Source organism: Atractosteus spatula, chromosome 3, assembly GCF_055471065.1.
Source record: "Atractosteus spatula isolate fAtrSpa1 chromosome 3, fAtrSpa1.hap1, whole genome shotgun sequence".
NCBI lineage: Eukaryota > Metazoa > Chordata > Actinopteri > Semionotiformes > Lepisosteidae > Atractosteus > Atractosteus spatula.
This window is the reverse complement of record NC_142708.1, coordinates 54,697,368-54,724,202: the sequence shown is the minus strand read 5'-3', so window position 1 is coordinate 54,724,202 and position 26,835 is coordinate 54,697,368. Positions and strand designations below refer to the sequence as shown.

The 26,835-nt window shown below is 35.6% G+C and overlaps 1 long non-coding RNA gene across 1 annotated transcript; it reads right to left on the bottom strand.

Annotated features, from left to right (window-relative positions):
• Positions 1-19,415: 19,415 nt before the first annotated feature.
• LOC148837957 (uncharacterized) lies at positions 19,416-26,546 on the bottom strand. The gene is made up of 3 exons (XR_016090813.1): positions 26,423-26,546; positions 24,365-24,433; positions 19,416-24,028 (listed from the first exon to the last, which is right to left on the bottom strand). It is a non-coding gene; the product is annotated as an uncharacterized LOC148837957 (long non-coding RNA).
• Positions 26,547-26,835: the final 289 nt, after the last annotated feature.

Here is a 26,835-nt window from a genome sequence, read left to right as displayed (position 1 = left end):
AACTCACATCTTGCAGTTATTGCAGATAGAGGACCTACCTACAGTATACAGTATATACTAATTTGAATGGTTTACCTCATACACCAAAGAATCCCAGTACAGAAAGCAGTTTTAGCCACACAAATCAATGTACAGTTTATGCACTATACATGAATTGTTCAATGTATATTCAGTTTATAATTTAATAAACACATATTATTCAGATTCAAATGTCATTTTAGACTGCTAAATTCTGGGGTGAAAAAATCCAAACATAGATCAAAGCACATCAGGTTAAAAAATATTCCACAATCGTTTGTTCTTATACAGTAGAGAGTAACCAATATTTCAGTGCTAGGAAGTGTTTACATTTTGGAATATTTTATGACACAGAGGGAGAAGTACCAGATAAGTCTGTGTCTAACCAGCTTTTAGAACTAGCTGTGCAGTCACTTAAATTCAGGGTTGTGCAGATAAACTTGAAAGGCACATTTATTTCACTGCAGTTAGATGCCTGGTACGATGAACTGTGGGAACTTGGGAAAATGAAATTAGGCTCACTACAACAACACATTACCCTAAATAAACTAATTTTTATTAAGAACATAATTATGGTTACAAATGAAAGGTGGCCATTCAGCCCATACAGTCAGTTGGTAGTTAGGAGCTAATAAATTCAAGGACTAGCCATTTCATAAAAAACAGCTTCTGCATCTACATGCCTTGTTCCATACTTCTGCAACACACATATAGATACTGTATAGACAATAACAGTGTTATCCTCAAAATATTCTGAACGTATATCAAAACCTATAAAAACTTGTACTATTGTAACCCTGCACTGTCTTGGATATTACAATCAGCTTAGCTTCATATTTCAAAGCTCCTGTCATCCACTACAGACAGATCCCCACACACAGGGTAAGCAGGTACAAATCATTTTATAATGACAATGTACTGTACACACTGACAATGCAAAAGGAATTGCCTGCAAGGTAATTAACTTTCTGTGTGTGCATAAAACACCGAGGCAGGCAAGACTGCCAAAACATTTGTCTGCTGAGCAGAGCTTTCCCAGATGTTCATGTTTATGGAAGAATAACCCACAGCATTATCATGCTTTTACCTTTGTACAGCTTCTTGAACATATACCCAGACTCACTGTCTGTACAATTAGAAACAAAAAGGATAGTAAGTACAAATCTGTACATATACATTTGCTGACAGACACATTTATGGACTACAGTGCAAATAGTGAAGGCTGAAAACATTTCACAGTTCTGTAAGCCAGGGTTAAAACAGCAGTTTGATAGTAACACAGCATATCAGTACATAGATCTCATTCTCTGTAAATAATATTTTCAAAAGATTTTTTCATTATAGTTAAAGAGATCAAACAATGCTCAATATATGTCTAGATAAAGGAGTAATAAACAAATTAGATTAGCAAGAAAAGACTAAGGAATTTGAAGTGACAAATGATTGGCATTCTGCAACTCAGTAAAACGCTTTTTTAAAATAAAATTAACCTGCACTCAAGCTGGCTCCCCTGATTGAACCTGCAGATACGCTAAATCAATGTCATTGGATGAACAAAGTGGGTTTGTTAACCAGGTCTTTAGGAGGTGAAGCTGTCGGTGTTGATCTAACTTGACGAGACCTCAGATTCACCCCTAATCAAGTATGCAGCTCCAACTGCAGGCTGTGCAATCCCAGAATGAGAAGGCCTGGGGCAGATGGTGCAGGGGTTTTTAGGTACTTCAAGGAAAGAATTTGTGCCTGTTTTGCTTGGTTTTATCTCCTACTCCACCCACTCGTTTTTAAGGTGTTTTCTGAACAAAGCATCACGAAGGAAGTAAATAACATTTTGTGGCTAGTTGCACCTGCACTCTACTGAGAGTGTTGAAAAGTACTGCTGTCTTTTTATTTCATAAACATATTCTGGTTGTAGTTTCCTTACTTTTGTAAAGGTTAATTGTTTTTTTTTCAGCATGTACCTTAGCATCAGTGTTTTGACCTTAAACTGTGTACACCATAACAGCCATACGTTACACCAAGGTAAAGAACACTTGGCAATGCATCTTGAAATCTAAAAAATGAACAGCATACATTGTGTGTAAGACATCCTGTCATACACCTGAAGCGAATGTGTGGCTAACTGTCACTAAACAATACACAGACGAATCAGAATTTAGGTGCAACATTTACGCTCAAAACTGTAAGATATTCATTTTCCATTGGAGCCTACACATTATTTCAGATTGAGAGCATACAGCCCCTGCTTTGGTCTTTCAGATTATATATTTAGAGGTTTTCTAAGCACTGAACAAATGAATTCTCACAAATGAACCAAATCCTGAAAGTTTTACACCTTACAAGGTGCCAAATATGAATCACTGCAGTTGAAATGCCAGACAGACTTTTCCTGTGTTGCTGGGAGAGCCTATTGGATTGAAACAGTCCAAGAGGCAGGGGGTTAAGTGTTTCAGATTGCTGTACAATTTTACACATAAGATATGACTCGATGGTCTTTTCTTTCAACTCCACTTGGGTGGTCCTATGCTGAATTTTATACAGCCACCTATTAGCGCCATTGCTCATTGATTTATGCAGCTGCCACCTTGACTTCATCAGCATCATAAGTATAAATGAATTGTGGGCACATTGGTTAAGGGCTATGCCTTCCACATTGTGGCTTAAATAAACTGCCCTTAGAGTGAAAAGGAAGGGGGGCAGTCAAGGGTAGTCAGTGGTAGTCTGACATACAGTACCAACCATCCATCTTCTTTGCTTTCTGTAACAAATTGCTTTCACAACCTCCTAAGTAAAAAAAAATACAGGGAAATCAGGATTTATGTTTACTCAATTTAATCTTTGTCTTCTCACTCAACGTAAAGTTTTTCTTCTCACTCAATAAAGATGTTACAGAGACAATTAGCTTAGTTTTCAAATCATTTAAAAAATCCACCAAAAAAATGGACCTATTTTGCAAAACATCAGACCCACCTCCAAAACACATAAATGTCAAATGTGTTTGCTACACGTCCTAATCATTAACATTTACATAGTTTTTCAAAAAATATGCATTGCTGCTTTAACTTTTAAATCAATGTTCAACTGAAAGGTATGCAGTCTTTTACAAAACTAAAAGGGGACAGAGAATCAACATATGCTGGACTTCTAACATTGACTTACTTATACCTTGCCCTTAAAGTAATTAAATCCATTTCTACACTATCTCTGTCATTGCAATCCATAGGCAAATCTGGAGACATAGGGATTAAGGATGGATTTAATGAGGGGATACTAGTCCATTGCATGTCAAACATACAATCACTATTTAGAGATTCTTACTAAAGAAGTGTTTTTGAAAGGTGAGAAGAAACCAGAGTACCCAGAGAAAGTTCTCACATATGGTACATGGCAAGATGAAAACTTTACACAGTTAACAGTTAAGTCAAATATCAAACCCAGAACCTAAGAGCTGTGAGACAACGGGTCCAACTACCACACCACCATGCACCATCATGCTTGTAACTACAGTAATTTGTCATGATATTTTGTCATGAGTATTTTATATTGTTAGAAGGGTATGTGTGCTTATACTATATCCTTTATTTCTTTTACTTCACCTATAATACGTTATATTTTCTGCCTTTTTTTGAATTTGCAGGATGCTTTTCAATTTTTGGGGGGGTTCATACTGGGTTTCTGCATTTGCAAACTGTTAACAAGATGAGTAAGCTTCAGAATGTGGATTTCAACATGTGGGATGTTTATGTGAAGACATCAGCCTAACTATAACTGGGCAGCATGGTGGTGCAGTAGTCATCACTGCTGCCTTGCAGCTCTGTGACCTTGGGTTCAAATCTGGACCTGGGGTGCCATCTGGGTAGAGTTTGTATGTTCTCCCCATTTTTGCCTGGTTCTCCAGCTTCCTCCCACAGTCCAAAGACATAGTGGTAAGTTAATTGGCTTCTGAGAAAATTGGCCCCTGGTGTGAGTCTGTGTGTGTCAGTGTCTTTGCGTGCCCTGTGATAGACTGGCATTGAGGAAGTATCTGTGCCCATTGCTTGGCAAGATAGGCCTGGCTCCCCCACAGCCCTGAACTGGATGACGCAGTTAGAGAATAGATTAGAATCCAAGGGCCTTAATTGTTCAGCTGACCTAACACTTTTTCTTAAAAACGGATTGTTTAGATTTTTCTTCTGGTTTTGAGAATTTTAATTCCAGTTTCAACAACTTTGCTTTAGAAGCTGAAACAAACTGTAGAACCTTAAGTCATTTGATTGCATTATATTTTTAGAACAATTATTTAATATCAGAATTATTTTTATTAGAATATCAACATTTGGGTCATGCAAGGTGCTATGATTTTTAAATGCCTTCCTTCTTAAGCTTCTTAAGGATTTTACTGGATCTATTTAAATTTGTATTTTCATATTCTGCTATACATCTGAGTTAAAATCATCTGAGAAAAAAACACAATGCACAATTTTTAGAAATATTTTAGACATACTGTATTTCAATTTTGTGTCAAAATTTCTATTAACTAATTGTACATCCTTAAGCTAACACCATTTTGGCTGACTTAAGTGAATCGAATAAATCTTTACATAATACTGGACATGTCAAAAAAGTCCTGTCTATAAGCATTTGAGGATCAGCACTGTTGTATTTACTGTCTACACACATGCAAACCAAAATATTAGAGAATGGAAGGTTCCATAGTAGCAATCCATCCTATTCCATTATCATGAATGGACCAATACTCAGTGGATCGCAAAGGAGTAGCAATCTGGCATTTTCTGCAATGTGCTGTGCTGTAGGAAAGAAGATCACTACAGGTGACCTTACAACCCTCATGATTGTTGGTGCATGTGCATTTTAAGCATTGCTGAAGGCAAAAGCAGACTTAGCTAACATACACTTAGACAACCTTAATGAAGTATTAACTTGATGTGACTGTCAGCTAAAATGATTCTTTTATATAAAGAACTGTGACAACTAACGCTTTTACAGTAAATCTAGTTTTAGAATGTTCCTACAGTTTTGTGGTTATACTAGATTTTACTGCTTCACTTGCTCACTGGATTTCATTTGCAGTTTTTAAATAAAGTTTAAAGTGGAATAACAGCAACCAAGGTCTCTGTCACCTCTGCTACTTATACTTTAAATTCTCCATGATGTGACTTCCAAAAATTGATAAATATCATAATACGTCTGTGTCTCTTTTCCTATCATTCGCCTTTCAGCATTCTTCTTCCACCCCATCTTCATCTTTGCAGCTGCACCTAGGTTATAGTACCTTCTCTCTCTGTAGGGGTATCCTAACTTCAGTGTTCTACGGCGTGGAGTTTGGCCCTCAGCCAAGAACATTAAGTCAATGTTCCTTATGCCTAACTCCTCCATAAACATTCCTTAATGCATTTTCCTACTGGGTGATGTTATTCCTTGTGAACTGCAATTCTCTGTTGTGTCTTTGTATGCACTGTCCTTTGAGCTGTTTTGACACACTTCATAAAACAAATAATTCTTAATAAAAAAACCACCAACAGGAAGCACAATTTCAGCTGCAGGAAGTTACTGACCCCAAGGGACAGACAGCTGAGTATGTTTATGAGATGACCACTGAGCAGGTCCACACCTCCACATCCATCTGAGTGGAATTGATGCTGCAAGTGTTAAATGTATTAAAAATGTGCTATATATAAGAATATTAAAGATAAAAAGTGTTGAACAATGTTAAAATAACAAACTGAAAGAGTGGTGATTCTATTTTAATTTACAGCAGCCTCATAAAGAAACTAGCAGTCAAAACGTTAATCCACTGAAGACCAGTTTTGCCCTGATTATGGCTTCTTGGGTCCATGTTACTTCAACTGTCAGAGCCAGTAACTGGTAAGAATGTAGACCCTCCCAAAAGACTGTTAAATGGGCATTTAAGGAAGAGTGTATTTCAAAGTTGTGCAAATCAGAAATACCACAACAAATCATTTAATAGTCTCATCATTATCAATAAATTATAAACTAAAAAGCTGATGTGATTGTTGAGGCACTATATTAAGTAAAATCAAGAAATTAAATAAAAACGGCTGAAATAAACAATAAAATAACACAGCTCAAATCAGAAAAAAACATTAATGAATAATTTGTTGAGTGGTTGTTTCTTCTTGAGGCACTCAAGTTTCTTTAATTACTGTATATAAATGGAGTTTACATACTGTATATATGAAGTTTGTTTGACTGAATGCACTGTATACTGTATATTTGCATTGGACAGAGTTTACAGATAAGATCTTTCTAGATAAATCCTATGCACAATAACGATTTAAGGAACAATATATATAGAATAAGAACATGGGAAGTGAATTGCATAGTCTCTGTATTTGAAAATCTGCTGTGACTTTATGTTTTCTTGATTTCTCTGAAAACGAGATTGAGCCTCGCGGGACAGAAGAACAGAGCAAATACTCTATAACAGAGCATTGTTCTGTGTCAGAATGAAGCAGTAGAACACAAGCAAGCACAAGACAAGAAAAGGTCATTCATTTCACTTCCCCAGTCCTTGTCCTGTTATTAATCTGTTTCTCTCATCAGTCTGAAGAAGAATCAAAACTAACAGGTAGAAAGGGAAAAGAAACCACAATCCATCAATTATGTTTACCTTACACTCACATTTTCATAACTTTGGGATTTCTAATTGGTATGTCCCTACATGCTAGTATACAGAATGAACAATCGAAGAAGAAAATATGTTGAATAAAGCATGAGAGACAACATTTAATTAATTTTGTATGACCCTCAGTTCAAATAAGACAAAATTATAAATAATCTTAAACTTTGAGGATAAATATTTTTTATTAACTAGCTTTTGACTAGATGGGCAAATGTCTAGCCCATGCCTAAAAATATTTTAACAGAAATCAGTTAAAGACTTTGAAGAAGATTAAATATATGATTGACTGTGACATTGGGACAAAAAAAAACATATTTGAAATTTGAAACTGTTTAAAAATAAAATATACACATATATATGCAAAAACTGTATGTAAGTGAAAGGACACAACTGTGCAACATTTTTGTGGCTTTTGTGGATCCAAAAGAATTGTGAGAGGGAAGGATTTTCAGCAGCAGACCAATGTCCTAGTATGCGTATTGCCTTTACTAAACATGTACACTGTTTCTAACGGTCTTTTGTAAACTATGCCTTGACAAATGTTTGAACCTGTAACCTTTGGTCTGCAAGTGGCTGTCTTTAACCCTTATCCGTATATTTTACTGCCATTAGTGGAGATTTATACACATTAAAAAGACAACTTCTTGTGAAGCACAGAACATACTTTCCTGCTCATTAATGGGTAGGTGGTTTCACCCAGGGGGGATTGAATAATTGGCCTACAGATGCTTATTATAACCTGATTTTTAGAACTAGGCTGCAATTAAGAAACAGCTGAATATCATCTGACAGCTTTTTTGGATGTAGTTTTCAGTGATTAACAGAGAGCAGCTTCATGTTAGGTGATTTATGTACATCATTCATTGTAATTGGTCCTTCAGACTAGAAGTCCTGAATTATAGACCCTGTGCTGGGATGGTAAAAAGCAGCAAACCATACAGTGTATTTAGATTTTGCTGTAGAGTAAACTTGCAATGTACATGCTCTCAATTTACGCTGTCGCAACTTTAGGCAGTCAGCTCCGGAAAGTAAAAAATTGAAAAAGTGCTTTATCCTCTGAAAAATTAATCATGCACACCTATGAGAGCTAGTTAGTGGGCCTAGATAGTCATAGATACTCTTATTTGCTGTTTTTACACTTATATTTAGTATCTTGAATTACTATAGGAGGTTAGTAGATAAAATTTGACAATGTGCAAATTTGGCTTTATGCGCTACTCAAAATCCCTAACCTTTGCCTAAGTTGTGAGGCGACTGAATTTAACTTTCCAGTCTAATTTTATTGTTATCATTTGGTGTGATGATGTAAGGTGCAAGGTAGAGACAGAGTTAGTTATCTAAATAATTCCAACACATTCTAAATATTTCTACAACCCATACAGGGTAATGAACAGTATTAGAATATAAAGAAATTGCTTATATTTTATTAATTTAATACATACAGTATGTCTAACAATGCCTTCAAAGTTTTTATTTCTGCATTTTCTTCCTACATAATGGGACAATTTGCTGTGTATTTATTTCAAAAGAGGGAAACATTTAATGAATTTCATAGTCTTTAAAAATTAAGGACTGTTGTATTCAGATACAATCATGCATGAAACATACAGTACAAAGGTCAAACAGGACAAGTAAAATTTAGTTCCTTTGTTGAGTAGGTTTGTTGTGAATTTGGTAAGCATTAATAACATTGTAGTATGCATTTATATGTATAGATTGAGTTTCATATGAAATCTATTTACCTACAGTACAACCAGAAATATTGTTATCAGGAATACAGTACATATGCTGTACTGTATATTACTCATCTAGCTGTATTTTGAAAATGTTGATGTGTACATGTCTAACCAAATAAACCTACACATCGGGTGGTTGTAACAAAAAGTATGCCATTTTAAATGTCCTGGGTCAAAATCTGTGGTGAAATCGTCTGACAAATTGTGCAATAAGCCAAGTAATACAAAGTTTAAAAAGCAAGAATTCTAACAGCACATCTTGAAAGACAGGTTTGGCTTTTTGAGGAAATTAATTCTTCAAAAAAAAAGTTAACTTCATATGCATATAGTATAACACCTTCCAAATACCTGGACAAATAAACAAAATGAAAGTGTAATTAATATACTGTACACTGTAGGAATATTACTGTAGCTTGAATCACACACTTGAAAATGCAAATATTCTTGCAATGTTTCCAGAATTGTTATGTTTCCATCATGCAATGCTGGTACAGAAATACTTAATTTTCATACAGTTACAAAGGGGTTAAACCCATCATAAAATCTAAATTATTTTTTTTTCTGGCACAGTCAAAGGGTGTGACAGGGAGCAACCTTTTCTTGAATGTAAAGTGGTTTGCTTAATTTATGCTGGGTCAGAAGTAAAGGTCATACTTTTCAATTCAGAAAAGGCTTCCTTGCGGTCAGAAGCTGAATTTCCAGATGCAAAAGCGTACGATCAAACAGTTCATAATTAGAACCATATAATTTGGAAACATTATGATATTAAAGATGGCAGCTCGGTTTCACTAGCAAAACTAACTTCATGAGTGGCTGACCATAATTTAGGGTTTCACTGCATCTGTGTGAAGAACAAAAGGAAATGCATTGGAAAAATTGGCCAGTAGGTATTCCAGTCTCAATTCTTAAAAGCCTGAAGCGACAGTGCTGGGAAGTCTGTCGTCTGCTTGTGTGTCAAGTTGTCTATGTCATGAAGAGGAGGTTTTGGCTGGGAATTGAAAAATGAATAAAAACAACAATATTCTTAAACCAATGGAAAATTAGATAATGAGTTCTATTGTTGCAAAATATCTGAATTGCATTGTAAAAGTACAGTTTGTGAAAGAAAAACAATTGTAACATAATAAAGAAATACGAAAACAAAGACCATTATGTTGAGTGATCAAAGTCTTGTAAACATGATTTCAGCATATACATATACTGTACACAAATACTGTACCTCTAGGCACAACGATTTTGTGGTTACTAGTAAGCAAGAGCAATAACATTCAGTTGCACTGTAGACATGGCCAGTCAGAAACCACGTATAAAACAACATTAACTACTGGCTGCGTAAGGAGATCACATAATGGTCTAAATTTAGAGAACAAAGAAGTGATTCTTAATACTTATGATCCTTACTCATTGAAACAAAAATGCCTTTTCTTAAAACTTGCAATCCTTAAAATCATATTGCAAATAATACTGCACTTCAATATGATGTTTTCAGATCAATGAAAATTACTATCTTAGGGCTTTACTTTTCTATGACATTTATTTTGCATGCACTTTTCAGCGAATTGATATGAAGTCATTGATGAAATGCTGCATTTTTGTATAGCATTTTTTCATTGGAAATTTATGAAACATGAATCTGCTTTTGGTATTTTGTGATTCTAATCTATTCATTAACATGAACGTGAACGCAAACACAACTTTTATTTTTATCGTACTAACAGATGCAAATGTAGGAACCAGAAAGAAAATGGTACTCTTAACACAAGCTAAAAAATGTACTGAAACAGAAGTTCTTTTGCACCTTTCTGTAACTGCACTATGGAATCAGTTTCTTAAGATGCAAATTGAAATGTCTTATTATTTATTGTAACTACTGTAAATTTAATAACTTTAAGACACTGAGGAGGACATTATCAAATAGTAGACTAACAAGTGAATTCATTAAACTAGAACTTATCATTACATTATGTGAATTCCTTTACAATTACTGATTAATTCAGTATTAATGCACCACCAGTATGGCCTAAACACCTTTTTGTTTAATAGAAAATAATTTTAACCAATATTGGTGATAATCCACCCAATTTTACCAAATGTGTATAAATTACTAAGAAACTATCCAATCTTATCAAATTTGTACCAATTACTAAGTCTTGTCACTGTCTATCCATAATATCTAAATACAAATTAACCTTGTAAGTCCAAGAAATATATTTCCTAGTTCCATTGTGCTTATTTAAGATTTGAAGGACATTTATCAAATCATTCATACTATAGAATGAGCAGCTTATGCATGCGCAGTATATACAATGTTTCACTGTAAACTTTCATCAATTACTATCAATTATTTTTATCAAAACATGCAATGTTTGTTCAGCCTCTGGGTACACACAGGCCACAAAGATTATCTTAGCCTTTCATATTTTTTAGATGACAACACTCTTGCTAACATGAAGCAGACAGATCTCTGAGCTACTGGAGAGGATGCCATATAGCCACATAATAGCTACTGATCTTTTGATAAGAGTCAGGATTTTAGTACTCTTATGGAAGCCAGAATAAACTGATGACTATCAAGACTGTCAGGTGATAAAAATATTTCTAACTGAGTTTAATTAATTTATTACGGGAAAATAAAGGTTCTATTCATCGGAAGTTTACGTAAGACTTGCTTTGGCTAAGAATTGTGAGAAATAACTATTACTATAATGAAAGCTTAATCTCAACTGAGGTTTTCACATTTCTTTTCTAATTTTGTTTTAAGATGTTATTTAACTCAGTTTCAGAAGAAGGTTAAATTATAGTCTTGTAGTTCCACTCTCCTATCTATAAATATGAGTCAGATGCCCACAACTCGGCACACACCTTTTCTAGCTCCCAAACTTCACCATTGCAGCTGCCTCAGAGGTTCTTTCCTCAAAAGTAAAGGGGGTTGTGACTTCCTCAGCCAGGCAACTTAATGCCAAGGTTCTTAGTATTTTTCTCTTGTATTTCATCGGCTCATTACACTGTTTTTAGAATTTTGTCAAAGTACTGTAACATCAAATGCAGTGTATCGGCTTCTTGTGATCAAGATTGTGTTCAATGAAACCATCTTAATTTCAGGCAGCATGTGAGCATGGCAGTGAATTGCTGCCTTAAAGTTCTGGGGTCCTGCATTTGATTCTGAGCGGGAGTGCTTTGCATGCTCACCCTATGTTTGAGTGGGCTCTGAATTCCTTCCACCTCCCAGAAAAATACAGGTTAGGTTTGATAGGCCACTCTAAATTATGCCCCTGGGGTTAGTTCTCTGGTTCTCATTAGCTGACCACGTATGGCTTGGAATGCTGTATATCAGTCACACATGACATATGCACTACATAGCTCACCAGTCCAACAATCGTTGCCACTTTAAAGTTGTGCGCTACTGCCATAAATGAAAAAGAAAAGAACAAAATAACAGTTGTGAAGCCATGAGGTGCCAATTCCTCGAGGGATGGTACTTTCCTCCGCAAACTCGTACTTTTTTTAAGCTTTTCCCCCTGCATAAGATGGAGACATGCAGATCACTAGTGATTTGACAGGCCCCTGCAATCATTGGAATCTTTGGTATTTCTTAGCAGGATCAGCTGCGCATCTTGCTCCACACAGTATAAATGCAGCACCAAGTGAAGAAGGAGAGATGATGCTGACAAGGAGCTGAATCCAAGGATGAACATTGTCAGATCGCCCAGCCTTCAGTCGGCATGGACTGTATCTGTTCCTCGTCTGAAGGTTTGCTACTAAACCTATTATTTGTCTCCAGCTCCAGCTGAAAGGGCAACACTGGTACTGACTATTATTTCAGTCTCCATCTGAGGCTGAGAGGCAGAGTCATATTGAACTATTTCTCCCATAGTACCGTGGAAAGAACTCTATTTTTCCCCCAGCACAGGTTGTTATTTTTTACTCTAAATCTTGGATGTGGGGTGGAGCTGTGCACAGGGCCCACATAGAACTGGTGCCCCTATTGTGCACTGCCCCATGTGGCATCACACCAAATAAAGTTTTTGTTTCTATTGATTTCATGCAGCTGCTCAAATACCTTTGCAAAGGATGCCTCTGCCAAGACCTGAAAACATCAACAAAGTAGCATGGAAATAGGTATAAACTGTATTTAAGTTGTTTGTGCCTTGGCAAGTTCCTTAAATTTATCCAAGGTCAAAAAAGTGAAAAGTCTTTTGTTGAAATGATGAAGAAGTTTCTGCATCTGTCTGGGACTTGAAGAAGAGCATGAAGTTCATAAGGTCTCTGGTCAGAGAATGTCTAGACAGCTATTGCGAAAACACAAACAGAAATAAAAAAGTATTCATTTTTTTAATAATTTAACTGCTGTTTTGTACAGATATAGGCCTATAAGGGCAACCACAAAATGACCATGCTTTCTGGAAAACTACTGTTTTGTTGAGGGCACAAGGCTCATGGATGGGTAACAGACATAAAAGGATGTGGGAAGCAGTACTAGGTCTTAAACCGCAATTCTAAGGCCGAAATAAATCTAATCTTTTGGCACATTTTTTTACTCAAGAATTTTCGTCATTAAACATTAGTTAGGGAAAATATAAATCTATGAACCCCCTTTAAATATGCATATTTATAAGGTAAGAGTGGGAAACTACATTAGTGTGCAAGCTGGTAAGGAACAAGAAAGGTTGTTTACTATCAATGTAGGAAAATACAGCTTTTCAGCAGTGGAACCTTCTTTGCATGTGTGTTATTTCATTTTCTTTTTATTACTTACAGGTTTTTATTCTAACATTTTTGCTATATGCATGACTGTTCTTTCAAGAAGATTAGTCTGCTAATAAAGTTCAGAGAACATCTCAATCGTGTAATAGCTTTGCATACTGGCACCTCTAGTACACAAATTGACCTACGCACCAATTGCAAATTGTAAAACCCTTTCCTGATGGCCTCTTTCTGTTTGCAGTAGACCTCTTCATTCTATCCAGAGGAGATCTGCTGTTATGTACTTTTTTATTGTGATGGCCAGGTGGGTTGACGTTTGATTTTCTTTGGGAAATGCATTATTTGAAATGGAAATGGGAACAGAAATGAAAAATGAAAGGACTGCAGAAAATCCCCACAGAAATAGAAACTGGACCTGTAAAACACAAAATAATGACAACAAACTGATGCCAGCAATATCATAAAAGCAATATTATAAAACCCACACCAGGACTGAAAAGGTAAACAAAGGTGAAAAGAAAAACAGCACCAACAGTGGAGATGAAAGCGGGGATGACACACGTCAGCATGCGTAGGCTGCAAAGGAACAATAGGTTTATTCCATGCTGAAAAGAGAAGAAAGAAAACACATTTCAGCTGTGGAGCCTTCTTTGGGTGAAAGCCCAGGTGTATGCTTATGCCCGAAGAAGGCTCCACGGCCAAAACGTTGTGTTTTCTTTCTTCTCTTTTCAGCATGGAATACACCTATTACTTGTTCCTTTGCAGGTAAAAGAATAACTACTGCCTATCCATCATCAGAAAGTGGCTTGTCCTGTCACAGTCAGCCAGAGTCTACAGGAGAAGCGTAGGGCACAAAGAAAGACTGAGCAGCATGACTACTCCTACCTTGGATGGGATGCTAAACAACAACCTAGGCCAGAGAGAATTAATGATTTAGAACAGTTAGTCAGACTGGGAAGTAGGGAATTAAAGCACCCAAAGGAAACTTAAGGTGACAACATGCAAACTCCATGCAGACAGATAGGAGTAACCAGACTTGAACATAAGCCATTGTGAGTTATGAGTAAGCACTATCACAACAAGCTTCTACTCCCAAAAATGTAAAATGCAAATGTAAAATATAATGAAGACATAGACTGAAACCAGACCGTTTGTGGCCTCAAGTCATATAACCAAATAGATGTGTACTGTATCATGCTCTTTCATATGTAAAATAAAAATCTTCTCTGGTATTTTAGTTTAAAAATATATGAAGAGAAAAACATGCATTTCCTTAGAAATGATTCCAACAATATTTACATTTTATCACCGAGATGTATTACTGACCGTTTTAATTATATTGTTCTTAGATAAACGATGACTATACAATGCACAACATAGTATAATACCCTACACAAATATCTAAGTGGTTTACCTTTGCTGGTGTTTCTTCTATGCACGCTTGACAATGAAGCAGACATTATTGGCTTTAGACAATATGTTTCATTGTAGGTGCACAATTCATAAAAAGTATGCATTTTTTCAAATGCATTTAGAAATACGGCTTATGACTTACATTTTAAAAATAGTACATACAGTATAGTATTGTAATGATAACTATTACAGCAATCCTGATATAAAATCCAACCCAAAAGGTTGTACTACGCATTTTTAATTTATGTAGCTCTGGCTATTAAAACATGTTTCTTTGAAAATGTTTAAATTTATAAAATACAAGAACATCAGAACATACTTCACTTACATGATTTTTACCAATGGTGATAGTGGAAACCATTCATCTAATGACATGTGCTGTAAGTTGGAACTGTAGACTTTCAGTGATTAAAACTCACAAGAACAAAAAGGATTTAACGTTCCAGTGGTGAACTGGCTCATTTTACAGGGTCCTACTAGGACATCACAAATGTCCATGTGCTGATTTTGGCCCTTAGAATCCCTGCCTGCAAGGCTCATAGACCTTTTCATTGCGTGCTTTTTTAAACACACTTGTCTCAGATGGAAAAATAGTTTGTTCAATTCAATAGAGCATTTTGACCCATAATGGCCATGGGCCCAGTGAACCATATGGTGAAGATCTACCAAGATGAAAATATCACAGTACTTAAAAAAAGACTGTGGATTCATAGAAGTCTCTTGTGCATATGGTAATGACTAAAGGTTAAATATAGAGCAGTGCTGTCTTTCTTCAGACTGTATTGCATCTGCGATACTGTCTTAAGCCACTTTTCAAATTACCCTTTACATAAATGTTATTCTTTCCCACACTCTATGAAAACCAGCTTTTCTGTTTGCCTTAAGTAGTATCTTGCCACCTAGTGGCAGTGAGTTACAACACAAGGCTGCTTCCCTGTTCATCTGTGGCCACTCTGTTTAAACTCTGGTCATGTAAAGAGTAATGTAATGTAGTAATAAAGACCATTTTTGGTGGAATTTCCACTCCAAATATATATATATTTTTTAACTTTAGTCATGATATTTTTGTACAAAAAACAGATATGGTTAAACTTAGTACTCATAAAAAATCCATTTGACTTAAAATTGCTAAACTGACTCTGTCCGGTATTTTCAGGCTCTAACCGTAATACTGCAATAAAAAACAGGACGATTTTTCTTATTTAACATAGGCCCAAGTTTCATGCTATATTTTATTTAAGCTGCCACAAGCAATTAAAAAGACCAAAAGCAACATTATTAGTGTAACAAGTATTCTCAATGTGTGAAACCCTTATCTTCAAAGGCAGTAGAACACAGTGCTTCTAGCATATTTAGCACTATTAAAGTACTGATAAGAAAAAGGTACAATAATACAGCTAACTGTAAGTTTCTCAAATAAAGTCTGTGAAAGGGATCAATTTGACTAAATAATGAAACCAAAAATATGAACATGGTTCAGTTCAGAAAGTGTTTAATTCAGCAATACAGCGTTTTGAAAGCAATTGGCTGGTCATCTGTGTGTTTACATCACCTAACAAGAGAAATGTAATAGCAACATTAACTGGAATTACATGAGAATAATAAATGACTATGTTCACTGGTTTGACACTCATTTAAGAATTGACATTAATAAATTCTTTTAGAACTAATCTATGAGTGGTCTTGTGAAAAAAGAACAAGTCCTACTGTCTATAGCAGTGTGTAGTTTTCTCACATTTCACAGGTGGGTTCAACAATAATAGTTTTTCCTATATGGGTAAGTATCCATGTAGTGTGGTAACAATTTTAATAACAAAAAACAGTTTTTGAGGGTTTAAAAATGAGTCCTAGTTACAGTTATTTCAGGCTAGATTTCACAGTATGCTAAACAGAAAAAAACATACATGAAAGGGGATTAACACTGCATTTTAATTGTAAAGCAAACCAACTCTGGAACACAGTTGGTACACAGGAGCTGTGATATATGCCTTTAGGGTTGTCTCTTTATGTGTGAAATCAACACAATGCATACATTACCTGGTCTGTGTGAACAGATGTGTGATTGCTCAGCAGTGTGAAGTGTTGCCTTTTATCCAGAAGGGGGATCCTCCATAATTAATCCCATGTGCTGAAAGCAATGCCTTTTTCAAACTACGGTACCTACTCAGCATTATATTTTTTATAGTTTGTATTATGTCCTGTCCTTTAATCTTGATTTAGGAAATGTCTGTTCTTTTTAATAAGGTATCAAAGTTTTTCTTATTTATTTGATTTTTTTATGTTTCTTTTTCTTTGCAGTTTGACAACACTGTATTTTCAACTATTCCTACCCTGAGCACTTTCACTTTTCTGTCTTTTTGCAGTTTTCTGGAGAATAGTTTTTTATATTTTACAATGAAATTTGTTAAATGTATTGGAAAAAGCTCTTAACATTTATGGGCAGATGAACACATTTGAGATGCTTCTCCCTGTCGTTTTGCTATTCATAGTGTGTGCCACTATTAAAGGAAAAAAGACTACAGGAAAATGTGTTGCATTTTAAATGAACAAACAATTTGTATTTTTATAAAAATACTTCTTTTGAATTGGAATATAAATCAGGACTGTGTATTCATTTGAACAAGACTGAAAATTATTTAGATTATTGACACAAGAAACAATATTCTGAAGTGCATTTTTTTTGTAAAAGCAGTGTTGGCAGTATTTAGTTTTTATTTTACCTTTTATTGTTAAATTACATATTAAGATATTGATCTTGGTTTAATGCAATAATTTACTAAATCATATCTGCTATGAATCCAGCGTAAGCAGAAAAAATATTTAATTTAATGAACTGCAATCAGGGATATGGTGAGGTGAATTAAATATTATCCCAGTGCAATTACTTTATTGGGTGGGTTTCACAGATGCCAATTAGCACTAAGCCTGGACTTACAGTACTCACTAAAATTAAGTGCAAGATTGCGAATTAGGGTTTCTGAAACTACTGTTTTATAGGACAAATCAAATTTGAAGACTGATTAAATTGTATCATGTTGGTGCAGTGGTTGTCCAGCACTGGAGCCCTGGGTTACATTCTGAACCTGGGGTGCTATCTGTGTGGAGTTTGTATGTTGTTCCCCTTTTTGCAAGGGTTTCTCCTGTGATCTCTGGTTTCCTCTCACACTTCAAAAACATACTGGTAGCTTAATTGGAAAATTGGCCCTGGTATGAGTATGATTGTGTCTGTGTCAGTGTGTACCCTGCAATGGACTGGCATCCCTTCCAAGGTATATCCTGTCTTGCATCCTGTGATGCTGAATTGGATGAAGGAAAAAAGGGTGGATGGACCGAAATTGAGCCAGAGAGAACATTTTATGAACAAAGCTTCCTTTTGAATGTAAGAACCCCATCTAGTGTTCACAATGTAGCATGTTGTTTAAAAGATTCTTCAAAGCCACATAAACTGCTAAGAGTAGACCGCTCATAAAGCACGCTTATAAATTAGATAGAAGAATATGCCTCTTGAGTTTTTAACTTTTTTTCTTAGAGCATTAGAAGGGCTGCATGCTGTTAGCATGCATATACAGGAAACATGACTCTATTTTTAATTAGTACAAAAAAAATCACTTCTACCGAATAACTGATGGCTTCTCATTCTCTTTAATTATGCAGGACCTATAGCTGAGCCAAAAGTAAAGTTTTTATTGGCTAGCTTTCAGTTTCTGGGCAGACGGCCCATTAAACAACTTGGAAGCAGAAATGTACCCAGCTAATTGTCTTCACTTAGTCAAGCAAATTGCATCTTCTTTGAGAAAACAAAGAGCTTTTATTATAACATATATCTAAAACTCCAGTGGGGATACAGGACATTTTTTATTTTCTTTCTGTTTTAACTAACTTCAGTTGGGGTCTTTTTTACAAATAACAGTTCCAATGACCAACTTTTTTTTTCAATCAACAGCAATTCATTCCTTTATTTCTTCACAGCAGTAAACTGTTGGTATTACTGTAAGTTTTTATTTCTCTGTAACCATCTCTGATATCCATAAAGAAATAGCGCACATTACTAATCCATCCATCCATTCGTTTGGGGTCTATCCCAGCAAGCAAAAGGGACAAGGCAGGATGTATCCTGAACATAAAATATATACTGTAGGGTGGACAAATGAGCAGGCCAGTGAAAAATGCAGTTTTCTGAATGTGACGCATAGATGTTTAAATACAACACCTGTCACTTAGCCCTTACAGTTAATTTATTCTAATTCTGCTGTTTGTGCCCAAAGGGCATGTTACAACCAACACTTGTTTAGGCAAGGTTTGCAATATGCCAGGTCCTAATTAAATAACTGCATGCACATTATTTCAGGTTTATAGTTCTACAAGATTTTGTTGGAAAACTTAATAATTTAATAACCTCAAAGATTAGCTGAAATCAATTGGAAAATACACAGGAAAGCTGTAACAACGATTGTGAAGCAGGTGAAGCTTTTTACTATTGCCCGACACCAGCTAGGGTCTATTCCATCCATTTTATGACACATTTGGCTGTCAGGTTATTGACATTATAGGCTAAAAATAATAAAATGAACATTCAAAAAGCCAGTTAATGTGTTGTGCAGTGTTTCAAAAAGGCAAATGTCTGCTAACCAGAAAAAATATCAGACACCAATGAAACACTCCTTTGGCCCCAAAGCTGTAACTTTAGTCTGGATATTTGAAGAGCAAAAGGGCATTTGTAGCTGTCTTACCAATCACAGATCCCTAAGGTGTCACTTAATGACGACTTCTCTTTGCCAGAGGCGTGATGCACCTACCTGAGTTTTCAGTTTATATTTCGTGAATTGGTTAAAGTTTGGCTATAGTTTGTATTGAAGTGTCATTGGCAAACAAGCCAAAAAAAAAAACATTTTAACATCAACCAGTTTAGCCACAGATCATTTATGTTTGTCTGTTCTAGGGCAATATTTCATACAGAAAGTTAAAAGGGACTGTGGTTTAATATACTGCTCGAATTTAACCTCTGTGATGACGTTGTTACTCAGGGTTTAATGGGATCAGTTGAGTACTTAGATTGGTGGTTACATCAAGGGCTGCCATCTCACTCCATACCTAATCAAACCTTGAAATCAAACAGCAGAGATCAAACTATATACAGTGCTGTATGAAAACATCAGTTTTAATAGAAAGTTCTCTGTTCCCCTTCTCTTGCTGTTATTTAAGAACGACTTAAAAAGGCAGAGAAGGGGCCCCAAACACTGTCTGCCAGAACACCCCACCCCTTCCAATTGTGCAAAGCACGGAAAAGGGCTCCTCCAAGCTAAATGATGCCAGAGGGACTGATCACAACTTATCGCTCCCTCCAGAATAAATGACTTTCATGGTCTTTGGCACATTTCAATGCTGCATGATCAGGCCAAACACATTAAGAACAAGTTCAGTGTATTTGGGTTTGTTTTTGTCTCCAAAAAATTCAAAGAAACCAAACAAATCTGTAAATTCAACAAATGTAACAGGAAAACCAACTATATACAGTATTTCACTTAGCCAATGTGAAACTCGCAAATGATTTCAGTGTTAGTGATTCAGATATATTAATATTTCACTAGGGACAACAACATTCAAGAATTGAATGCTTTGTGAATGTTTTGGAAACTTGGTGAGATAAGTTTGGCTTAATCCGCTTGGTTAACAGAGTGATGGCGTAGCTGCAAGGCGGTAATGGGGTGGAGGAGGGATGTCTGAAATGAATGTGAAGGGAGGTATTTGAATTCTGTATATACTGCATACTGTAGATAATTTCATAATGGTGGTGACTAGGTACAGTTGTGTGAGATTGACTTCTCATTGTTATCCTCACGAATTTCAGTTAATAACTTCCATATAATACAATATTATCAGAAAATAAAACATGACATTCTTAAAAGCACTTAGAATTCTTCAAGAGACTCTTTTACATAAAATAATTTAGAACACTTACTAGAAAAAAGAGGACTATTCACAGAATTAAATGTGAAATGTCCAGTACGAAGACAATTATGTAAATTACATTTAACTGTTATACTTACAATCAGACTGTGTAAAAAAAGATGTACTGCACAATAGGCACTATTCACTATTGTGAATATATAAAATTATCTCTATCATTTTAGCTCATTTTAAAGAAGTAATGAAAACAATATATTTTTATATATTATTATGTTAAGTTTTGAGGCCTTAACTATAATGATTATTCCAAACTCCACACACTGATGCTAATCATTTCAATAGACTTAATATGGAGTAAACAAAGTGGTAATTACATACTGTACATGCTATTTTCCTATACCTTTTATTAAGAATGGTCCACTATACTAAAAATGTGCAGGAACTTCCTCTGCATGAATCTTAACTACAACATTAAAATAAAGTTTTGGTGATTTAGATTACAAAGAGTATGATGCCAGCAAAGTACTGTACATTCTCTTCAGAATTGATAACTTAAACTAAATTTTTATCGTATTTTTCAATCCATGCAACACAAAAAAAGATGGCTGTGAAAATAAAAAGCATATATTTTTCATCTAAGCATTCTGGGCCATTTATGAAACACTCAAAATTCACTCTGGTGTTTTATACTGGTTCAGAGCTTCTGAATGAATGGGATGGGGAATATCTGCAAAACAATATGCTTTGAGGTGTTGCTGCATTAAAATAACTAAACACTAAACTCCCTTCCTGCAAAATATCCTAGTTGTTCTAGTTTTATCTTTACTAAGGTTTAATTTCCTTAGTAATTTCCTTTCCTTTAGAAGAAAAGACACTTTTAATGTACTGTGTTTTTTAAAAAGCTTAGCCTTTTCCATGATTATTCATTTGGACTTTAAAGGATCATATTGGCCAAACTTAAAATCTTCCTGCATTTTTTTAAACATAAATTCAATAAAACGCTGAGTGAAAAATGATCAAAGCAAAAACCAGGAATCAATAGCACCTCTTCTGCATTTCCAGTTTATGACAAAACAAAAAGCGCAGGGAAAATTAACACTAAACAACAGGGCGACAAAAGTTGAGAGTTGAAAAGAGAATTGAAAGCAGACAAATGAGAAATGATTTACAACTGGCATGGACAGAGTCACCCAGAGGTCCTGGCCAAATAAGGCAGGAACACCCTCTGGCCAGGACACCACTCCATCACAGGGCACACACACACAAGCACACAGGGACAATATAGGGATGCCAATTAACCTAATCAGTGCATCTTTTGAAGGTGCGAGAAAAGCACCTGTCAAAAACCTCTCTGAATATTGGGAGAACCTGCCAGCTCAAGATTTGCTTCAGGCCAGATCTGAGCCCTGAACTCCAGTGCAATGAGTTAGTAGTATTAACTGTAATGCCACTGGGCTGCCTGCTGTATACATCATCCTGTGAGAAATCTTAGCAATGTATTTAGGTCTCAGCATGTTACTATGAGTTTGTATTTTTTCCTAAATGAGTTGGCAGGCACATATTAGACATAATCCCTTCCAAGATTCTTATTTAAAACAGAAGTACATAGCAACATGTTTTCTGTAAGAACCTGACCAAACTGTTGACAATCGTCATGTCATTAACATGTATTATTGTAATCTAGTAGAAAAGTGTCCTGCCAGCTGTGGCTTGCATTACTGTCCTTTGCCAACAGTTCTCAGCCACCTTGGGTTTATTCTCCCACAGTAAGCATTCTGTCACTTCTTATTGCATACATAAAGTGGTGGAAGCTGGTACTAATTTCATAAAACAAAGCTTATGAAACTCCTTATGAACAACATTCCCAAATTAAAAATTGAACTGAAATCAACCACTTCCTTGCAATAACAGAAAGAAAGAAACACATTTGCAGGCAACAAAGACGTTAAGGAAATATCAATATTTTCATATGTCTTGCTTGCAACATTTTGCGACAATTTTTGTCACAGTCATTTATAAACTTAAAACTAAAAGGCCCATCTTAGGCCCTTACTTTGAAAATATTAGTTGATGTGCTTGGAAGTCAAACACCTGATCCAGTTTGTGTGTTTCAGATCAAGTGGAAGAACGCCCTCTATTGCAGATTATAAACAGCATGGGTGTGACATTGTAAATAAAAGTGTCTGACAAACTTTTGTTCCACTGTAAAATACTGTAACTGTTATTACAGTAAATATTAAAGAAATAAATATTATAACTTGATATTGTTGTTCATAACTGTACCACAAAAGCCCTATAATAGATCTGAGTCTGTATTTATAAATATCATAACAACTGTCATCTTTATTCTGGAAAAAACATTATAGGAAAACCAAAATGATGAAACAGATCTGTACAGAAAATACTAGTGGCACTGTTCTCACATGCATTTTCGGATATATACAACTTTATAAATCATTCAAATCTGAAAAAATAAGCTGCACATTAGAAGACAAGTGTCCTGTTGAATGTACCATTATAGTTATAGCATTATAACAGTTTTTGAACTGTTTTTGATCAAGTACAATTCAAGGGAAGACTATTCATTTACACAAAATCAAATACAAAAGGAATAGCAGAGAGTCACAGCAAGTTGGGTACCACTGAATCCACAGCAGTACAGGCACTTACAGTACAATGCTGGTATTAACACCTGTGTCAAGGCTCCATTTTGCATGTCCAGAAAAAGAATAGACAGACGTGGCAGAACGACAGGTCTTCTTGTAATGGAGTTTATAATGAAAGTTCGGGAGGGACGACAACAACCAAGCTCAAACGTACTCAGCTGTCCGTAATTAGCAATTGCTCCCATCATCTTTCTTCTACAAAATGCTATAAATACCCATGTGATTCCCATCTCTCCCTCACGTATATCTTTTGCATCCCACCTCCACTGCAGCTGCCCTGCATGGGGGTCCTGGCCACCTACGGCTAGGAGGTCGGCCCTCAGCCAAGCGGGTTAAGCCAATTTCCACTCCATAATACTTTCATCACGCTTTAATCTTGGGCGTTGTCGTTCTTAGTGAATCCAACTTCTGTAGGTCAGCTGTAGGATTTGCTATCTGCTGTTAACCCAGTTTGAAAAAATCTCCTCATACTTTAGTTAGTTTGAAACTGAGCTTGAAGTGAAACAAACTCCTAACACAGTAGTGGTAAACATGGGCTTAGCAAAACAACCTGTTTTAGGCCTCAGTTTCTCAATGATGTTGTAAACAGTAGGACCATATGTAAACGGATATTTTATATTTATCTATCTTTCTTCCCACATAAATAACATTTTTTAAATGACCCTTTATCATTTTACACATATTAATATGATAAAATACCATTTTGTAAAATATATTTTTTTTTCTTTCGAGCTTTCGTCATTCAAAATGAAGAAATACTGCAAAAAAAATTTTCATGTTCCTTTATGAGTGCAGCGGTGGTTATTGTTGTGAAAACTAGATACCAGCATTCCAAATCTGAGGCGGGCCATGAACTCAAACATCCATTCTTCAAGCACACTTTGTGGCTTTGCAAGGTCACAAAGACATTTTTCCAGTGGTGTAAGCGTTCCATCATCTGTGACCTAGAAAAGTGCAAACAGTATATACATGAAATTTTTTGCACAGTAACTAATTTCATCCTCATAAAATGTGGTAGTCATTTACTACAAAAGATTACATTTTGTATTTTCAAGCATGATGGTAACTAACTTTGTGGGACTGTTTCACTCACAACATTAACAATTAACTAACTTCTCTTTATATAATCTTTTTGTCTGACTGGAAAGTATGCTGTATGCAGATAAAGAAAACATCTTTCATGCTTGTTGTGTTTGACCCTTAAGTTCAATCAAAATCTTTATTGATGGATTCTGCATGAAAATATCAAGAAAAAGATATAGATTAAGAAGATGCATTACCGTAGATAAAATTAGTTCCAGCCATATTTTCTCCTCTTCGCTGAAATCCATTATAAACCAGGTGTTTTACTGAAAACACAGTAAGTACAGTTATTTAATCTCATTTTAACTGCTTTAAGACGTGTTCTAAAAAGGCACAAATTAATTCACATACTGTAGTCAATACAAACATTAAAACTAATGTTCTTGTTTTGTAGAATGTTAGTTGTTCTGATCTGTCTGTCACTTCTATGCAATATTTAGTGTACAGCAAATATCCCACCTTGCCCTTCTATGAAGGAAATTATATCAATGCTTGTATAGCAATGATAGTATTTTTCCAACCTTTCTTTATGCTCTTCAAAAATATATATGATATGCCAGCAGCCACATCACTCTGCAACTCACAGCTGGCAGCCCACTGAAGCTCAGCAGGTGTGAGCCTGGCCAGTACCTGGATGTGAGACCTCCTGGGAAAAACTAAGGTTGCTGCTGGAAGAGGTGTTAGTGGGGCCAGCAGGGGCCGCTCACCCTGCGGTCCATGTGGGTTCTATTGCCCCAGTATAGTGACGGGGACACCGTACTGTAAACAGGCGCTGTCTTTCAGATGAGACGTAAAACTGAGGTCCTGACTCTCTGTGGTCATTAAAAATCCCAGGGTGTTTCTCAAATAGAGTAGGGGTGTAACCCCGGCATCCTGGTCAAATTTCCCATTGGCCCTTACCAATTGTGGCCCCCTAATAATCCCCATCTATGAATTGGCTTCATTACTCTGCTCTCCTCCCCACTGATAGCTGATATGTGGTGAGCGTTTTGGCACACTATGTCTGCCGTCGCATCATCCAGGTGGATGCTGCACATTGGTGGTGGTGGAGGGCAGTCCCCATTACCCGTAAAGAGCTTTGAGTGGAGTGTGCAGAAAAGCACTACAGTATATAAGTATAAGCAATTATTACTATATATATTTTCATATTGTAAGTTCCCTAAGCTTGTTGTATAGTACAGACATTATTTTAAATGATAAAATTATTTATGTCTAATTGAGAGAACTAATATTTCATTTAAGTGTTCAATTAAGTATCAGTGCGATGTTACACATAAAACAGGAGCAAGGATGTTCTGGAATCAGGTTTATAAAGCCTTGTGGATTTTGTTTTGCCTCTAATTACTAAGCCCCAGCTATCAGCACTAGATGGTGCAGTTTTCTAGTTAACCGTCAGGTTACAACATTAAAAATGTCTTCAAAATAGCTGATACGAATTGCGTCATAAACTTTAAAAGGTACACAAACTCAAGACTAACTAAGAAATAAACAGCTAATAAAATTCAGTAAAAAATACTTATTTTACTTCAGAACACACAGATACATACATACAGTACGCAAACTAGAGTGTATGCTGGCAACTGAGGTGTTACTGAATTGTTTTTTTCCCCCGATTTTCTAACCATTCCTTAACAGAAATCCTAAAAACATGAATTCTGCGGAGTTAGCAATTACCGTATGTTCAATCAACACCTACTCCTCAGTGCTACACCAATTTTATATAGCGACGGCCGCTGGGGTGGCATTAATTACATTACAGTAACTATTATCTTTTACAAATGGTTATTAGCAATGGGTAGATCCTATGATCAGTTAAATTGCAAATGTGTCAATTGCAAATGGTATGGTCTTAAAGAATATCTAAAATCAATGCAATAATAACCATAAAACACTGACTTGGTTCCACATGGAAAATATTATTTTTCTATGTCTGTCAGGTATCGAAAATTGTATGCTCAACTACCTAGCGGTGCTTAGAAAATAGACGTTTATAGAAAATAGTTGTTACCATATAGAACTGAGTACATAGTCTTGCAAGCATACATTTAGAAGCATTATTTTGACATTATACACAGTAGTTGCATTGCAATATGATGACCTCTAAACTTGTCCAAAATACTTCAACACCATTTTTAAGTTAGGTTGATACTTATAAGTATAAAACGTATAGCTTTTGGTGCATAAAACAAATAGCTGCATTTGTTTCCCACACGAGAAATAAAAAAAAAAATAAGTAAGGTATAACTATGGTTTACCTTTCAACATCAGATGTCCAGAAAAGTGCGGTTAAAAATATCCGATTCACATGAAGAAAAGACAGAGCTAACCCTTTCCAAGAAATAATGTGACTGTTTCACAGTTAAAAGCGAAAGAGAAAGTGAACATAAACATGTCCGTAAACAAAAGCAAAACAAAATCGAAACTACAGTATGTCAAAATCTATGTTGTTAAACCCGTGTGTGAGAAAAGAACGCAGAACCTTATACTGTACATAAATAAACTGGCCGAACGATTAGTCATCTGGTATAAACATGCAGTACAGCATTATCACAAAATGATATTTCCTGTCGTGTGGTGTTTCACTGTTGGAATTCATTCTACAATTATACATGGTCATTTTGAGGTACACAATAGTACGTTACTATAACCTATCACAATTCAACACATA